The sequence below is a fragment of the Elephantulus edwardii genome, unplaced genomic scaffold (genome assembly GCF_000299155.1).
Source record: "Elephantulus edwardii isolate Elephantulus edwardi_28Jun2011 unplaced genomic scaffold, EleEdw1.0 scaffold00423, whole genome shotgun sequence".
Lineage (NCBI taxonomy): Eukaryota > Metazoa > Chordata > Mammalia > Macroscelidea > Macroscelididae > Elephantulus > Elephantulus edwardii.
The window spans coordinates 153238-159034 of NW_006400173.1; positions in this window are offsets into that span (position 1 = coordinate 153238).

The following is a 5797-nucleotide window of genomic DNA, read 5'->3' on the forward strand; positions in this document are numbered from 1 at the left end:
GTGGAGGGGAGGCGAAGTAGAGGAAGACCTTTGGTGAGATGGATCGATTCTGTGACTGGAGCGGTGGGAATAAGTGCGTTTGAGATGGCTAGGTTGGCACAGGATAGAACAGCATTTAGAGCTCTTGTACATAGGGTCGCTATGAGTCGCAAGCGACTCGATGGCACATAACAACAACAACAACAACAGTCCCACTTATCTTTGCCACTGCTACAGGGGTTAGATGATATCTCATTGTGATTTTGATTTGCATTTCTCTTTTTGCCAGTGATTTTGAGCATTTCTTCATGTGTCTTTTGGTGGAAGTAAAGCCCCAAAACATAAAATTCCTAAGAGACAAACTTGGACCAAGCTTAGAAGGTTTAGCCTATGGTATCAAAAGGTTGTCAAATACAGTCAGACAATCACAATCTGGAGAGGATAAAATCGATGAATGGGAGTTTCTAAAGATTGCATCTCTGTACTCATTAAAAACTTTTCTTAACAGCGTGAAAAGAAAGTCTAACGACTGGGAACAAACATTTTCAAAAACATCTCAGACAAGGGTCTCATTACAAAAGTTTACAGAATACTCTTGGACCTTCAGAAGAAAAAAAATTGATAACCTAATTACAAAATGGGCAAAAAACATGGAAATATTTTTCACAGAGGAAGACATTCAGGTGGTCAAATAAATATATTTTGGGAAATGTGCAGTCAAAGTGCTCCTTGGAGGCAAGGATAGCTAAGCTTTGACCCTCATGCCTTAAACAAATTGCTGAGAGAGGCTGTTCTTTGGAAAAGGATATCATGTTTGGAAAGATGTAGTGTCAGTGAAAGAGAAGACTTCCAATAAGATGTATTGATTTGGTGATTGCAGTAATAGGTTCATATGTATCAGAGATTGTGTCGATGGCATAGAATAGGACAGTGTTCAGGTCTGTTGTTCTTAGGATAACTATGAGTTGTACTTGCCTACCTTTTTATACATCACAGTATTCAGAATTTAAAAAAAAAGTAAGACAACACTGTTGTCAATTAGTTGCTTGATCAAACTCAAAGACTTCTTTGAAGTACCTTGTGGTACAGTTCTACTCTGTCCTATAGGGGTTACTATGCATCATATTTGTCATGCTAATTCAATAGTATTTTCTTTTTAAAATTTTTATTGAATTTTCTGTTAAGTGTGTCATTAACATATTATAGTAAGAAACAATTTGTTGTGTCATTGTGTCAATGCACTTGGTTGAGGATCTTTCTTTTTGGGGGACCCTCTACTTTTCCAAGCATAATGACCTTCTCCAAGGAAAGACCCCTCCTGTCAACATACTCAAAGTATGTGAAGCAAAGCTTTATTATCTCTGCCTCTTTGGAGTACTCTGGCTGCACCTTCTCCAAGATATGCCTGTATTTTTCTTGAAATATTCTTCTCCAGCATCACAGCTCAATGGCATAAAGATACCCCCCCGAAAACATTTAGGAGTCAAAAGTTCTGCTTACTCTTTTAATAAAACTGCCTACTGACTTCTGACCTAATTAATTTTAAACCATTGTGTGTGTGGTAATTCTGGTGACCTATTGAGAAGAAGTTGTAATCCCAAAGGCATATCATTCAAATTCACCAGCTGCTCTGAGGGAGGAGAATGTGCAATCTTCTCCTGTGCTGTTTACTGCCTCTAAAAACTCTCTGGAGGGTCAGTTACGAGTTGGTTCTGACTCAAAGGCAAATAATAACAATAGTGATAATGATGATGATGATGATATTAATAATTATAAATTCATCTAAATTTTGATGCCAGTATTTTGATAGTGATGTCAAAAATACCTTCAGATGTGGAAAAAGTTTGAGAATTGAACAGTGGACAATGATGTAAGAGTCTTAAGGAGTACAGGGTTAAAAGCCTAGAATCCCCTTAACAAGAAGGTAATAGAATATAAATGCTAAAGAATTTGCTGTAAAGGTTCATAAGCAAGTGATGCATAGTAAAGAAAAATAATAACATCTTAGAAAATATCAAAATAATCATAAACATACTCTTTATAGAACAAAGATAGTAAAGATGTTGGTAAAATTCCAGAAGGAAATCAAGGGCATGATTCTGAAAAGTTTATACTTGTAAGAAAATGGCTAAATTGTAATAAAATCTTTTTTAAAAAGTATGAATCCTTATTCTATGATGGCAGAAACAGTGTAATTGAGTCAATGTATATTTAGAAAGCAGAATTTTTTTTATGCTATGCATGTGAGTATTTAGGTGAAATTTACAAGTCAAGTGTTAGAAGAACAACTTAATTTTTTTCCTTGAAGCCTATAATGAAAGGCAAGGGGGATAAAATGAGTAAAGATCTGCTAAGGAAAAAGGAACCAGGACTCCATAATTTAGGGAATTTTTTAGTTTATTCAAATTGCAAATATGTAACAATTAGGAGATTCAATGTTACTAAAGTCTTCTCTGGAAAGACTAAGAAGGTAGGACAAACTTTTTTTGGTGTTGAAGAAATTGTTGTTGTTGATTGCCATCGAGTTGAGCACAACTCTATGAATGAAAGATCTGAAACCTTTCTATAACTATCATCATTTCTCAAAGTTCATAGAGTTTCCAGAGGCATTTTGTTTAGGAAGTGAATATCACTTCTGCTTCCAAATTGAAGAGATTAGGTGTATCCATGCAGTCAACTCATTATAAATCAAGACTAAAGAAGATATCTTTTGAAAACAGATAAATAAAAGAGCCTCTTGTTTAAGGGTGTGAATCCCTGTAATGTACAAGACGGATGAAAATGGCTTTTGAGAATGTTATAGAAGAATAAATACTTCCACATTTGACTGAAAGAGACTTAAATTAGACTTCCAAAATTTAGTACACATGAAGCAGACTGATAACATTATATTACTTTTTGAACACAAAAGGGAGCTCTGGTGGCTTAGTTGCCCTGTCAACTCAAAGGCACATGGTTCTTATAGACCAGCTTCTTTGTGGAAGAAAAGTGGACAATCTCACTAATCTACCCCTGAAAATCTGCTAGATAGAGGCCCAGCTATGAGTTGGTTCCTACTTGATGATACACAACTGAGCACAAAACTCAAGGTCTGTGAAAATGCATAAGTCAAGAAAGAAAAGTTTCAAGTTACAGATAATTATTTACATGCCTTTAAACCTAATGGAGTATTTCCAATAAGATTTAGAAATTTCATGGAGGTGGAGACTCACTATCTTCTATTATTGTTGTTGTTGTTGTTATTTTCTTCCCAGGCTCTTTCTCTTTTAAGGGGGAATATTATGTTAATCGGAATGAATGTTATTTTGCAACATCTCTGTTAAGAGGGAATGTCGAGATGCAGTGGAGAGAGGGAGTGGATTTGAAGTGGGACACAGCCCTGGATCTTTGACCCATGCCCGGTCCTCAGGTATCACATCGGTTCCCCCGCCCCAGAAGTCTGTGCTCCCCTCCAGCTTTGAATTTTGGGGCTCAAAGGCCTTCCACACTCAGGCCAGGACTTTAAAAAAACCAGAACACACCAAAAAAAAACCCCACCACACAAAAGAACAAAAACACATAGACCAAATTATAGCATTTATCAACCTCACCTGGAAAAGTTGTCCAACACTGAAGATTTCATTTCTTTAGACTACAAACTGCTGTTTGGCCTTACCACATTAGTCCTGCCAACTCAAGCAACAGGGAGGTACTGGACATCTAGATAGAGAAGTAGTGACGTCAAACCGAGAACCAACTATCACCTTAGTTTTCAAATACTCTTCCACGTCAATGTCTCAAAAGAAGTAGGGTACCTCACTCACCACACAAGCCCAAAACAAGATATCTCCCTGCCTCCCACAAATGACACAGTAGCAATGGATTTCATGAAGCCAGAAAGTCTGATGGAACTTCCTGATGCAGAATTGTTTTTAAAAAGGTGATTGAATGTTTTCAAAGGATGAAAAACAAACTTGAAGAATTACAGGACACTACCGTCAAAAATCAGGAAGAGCTTAAAAAAAACAATCCAAAACAATGCAGAGAAAACAAATGAGGCATTAGAGGCACTGGAAAAACAAGAAATCATAATCCAAAATATGAAATCTAAGGTTTATGATGCTGTCAACATGATGGAGGGACATACAAATAGAGGTGAAGAGATGGAAAACAGAATCAGTGAAATAGAAGATAGAATTGTCACCACAGATCTGACCGAGAAAAAAGCTGAATCAAAAAAGAAGGAAACAGAAGAAAACTTAAGAAATAATGTGGGATACCATTAAAAGAAATAACATTCGCATCATTGGAATTCCAGAACAGGAAAAAACAAATAAAGGCAAAAAAAAAATTGTGGAAAAATTACTAGAGGAAAACTTTCCAGGCATAATGAAGAATGACAGAATATATATTCAAGAAGCTGAGTGAACACCATACAGAATAGACCCTAAAAGCAAAACATCAAGGCATATCATTGTCAAATTTGCTAGAACCCAAGATAAGGGGAGAATACTAAAAACAACAAGAGAGAAACAAAGAGTAACCTATAAGGTAGAACAGATAAGACTAAGTTTCTCAGCAGAAACGATGCAAGCAAGAAGACAATGGAATGGCATATATCTAACACTCAAAGAACACAACTTTCAACCAAGAATACTGTACCCAGCAAAACTATCCATCAAGTACGAAGGAGAGATCAAAACATTCCCAGAAATACATAACCTAAAGCAATTTGTAAAAACAAGACCAGCCTTACGGGAAACACAGAGAGACGTTGCTCATACAGAGATGCCACAGAAAACAGGATGGACCAAAGTAACTATCAAAAACAACAAAAATAATTGGACAAAATGACAGCAATAAAACCCTACCTCTCAATAATTACACTGAACGTGAATGGTTTAAATGCACCACTGAAGAGAAAAAAAGTAGCACATTGGATAAAAAATCAAAACCCATCAATATGTTGCCTACAAGAGACAGATCTGAAAAATGAAGATAAAGAAAGACTAAAAATAAAAGGATGGAGGAAAATATACCAAGCAAATAGCAACCAAAAAAAAAAAGCAGGAATAGCGACACTAGTCTCTGATAAAATAAATTTCAATGCAAAAACCATCACAAAGGACAAAGAAGGTCACTACATAATGCTCAAAGGGTCAATAGAGCAAGAAGATACAACAATATTGAATATCTATGCACCAAATGAAAGACCTGCAAAATATATAAAACACACATTAACAAAGTTGAAAAACGAGACAGATAACACTACTATAGTACTTGGAGACTTCAATACACCCCTTTCAAGAAAGATAGAACTACCAAAAAGAATCTACACAAAGATACTCAAGAATTAAACCACACATTAACCAACTCGATTAACCAACTCGATCTCATAGATATTTATAGGCTAATGCGCCGCAAACAAAGCACAATATACCTTCTTTTCCAATGTGCATGGAAAATTATCCAGAATAGACCACATTCTAGGTCACAAGGCAAGCATCAACAAATTCAAGAACATAGAAATTATAGAAAGTGTCTTCTCAGATCACAGCGCCACAAAATTAGAAATTAATAACAAGAGAATAAAGGAGAAAAACCCATATATTTGGAAGCTGAACAACAACTTCCTTGAACATGACTGGGCGCAAGAAGAAATAAAAAAATAAAATAAAAAAGTTTCTTGAAACAAATGACAATGAAGACACTACTTACCAAAACCTGTGGGAAACAACCAAAGCAGTAATCAGAAGTCAATTTATAGCAATAAGCAAACACATCAAAAGGCAGGAAAAATTGACCATTGACTCTCTAACCCAACATCTCCAACAAATTG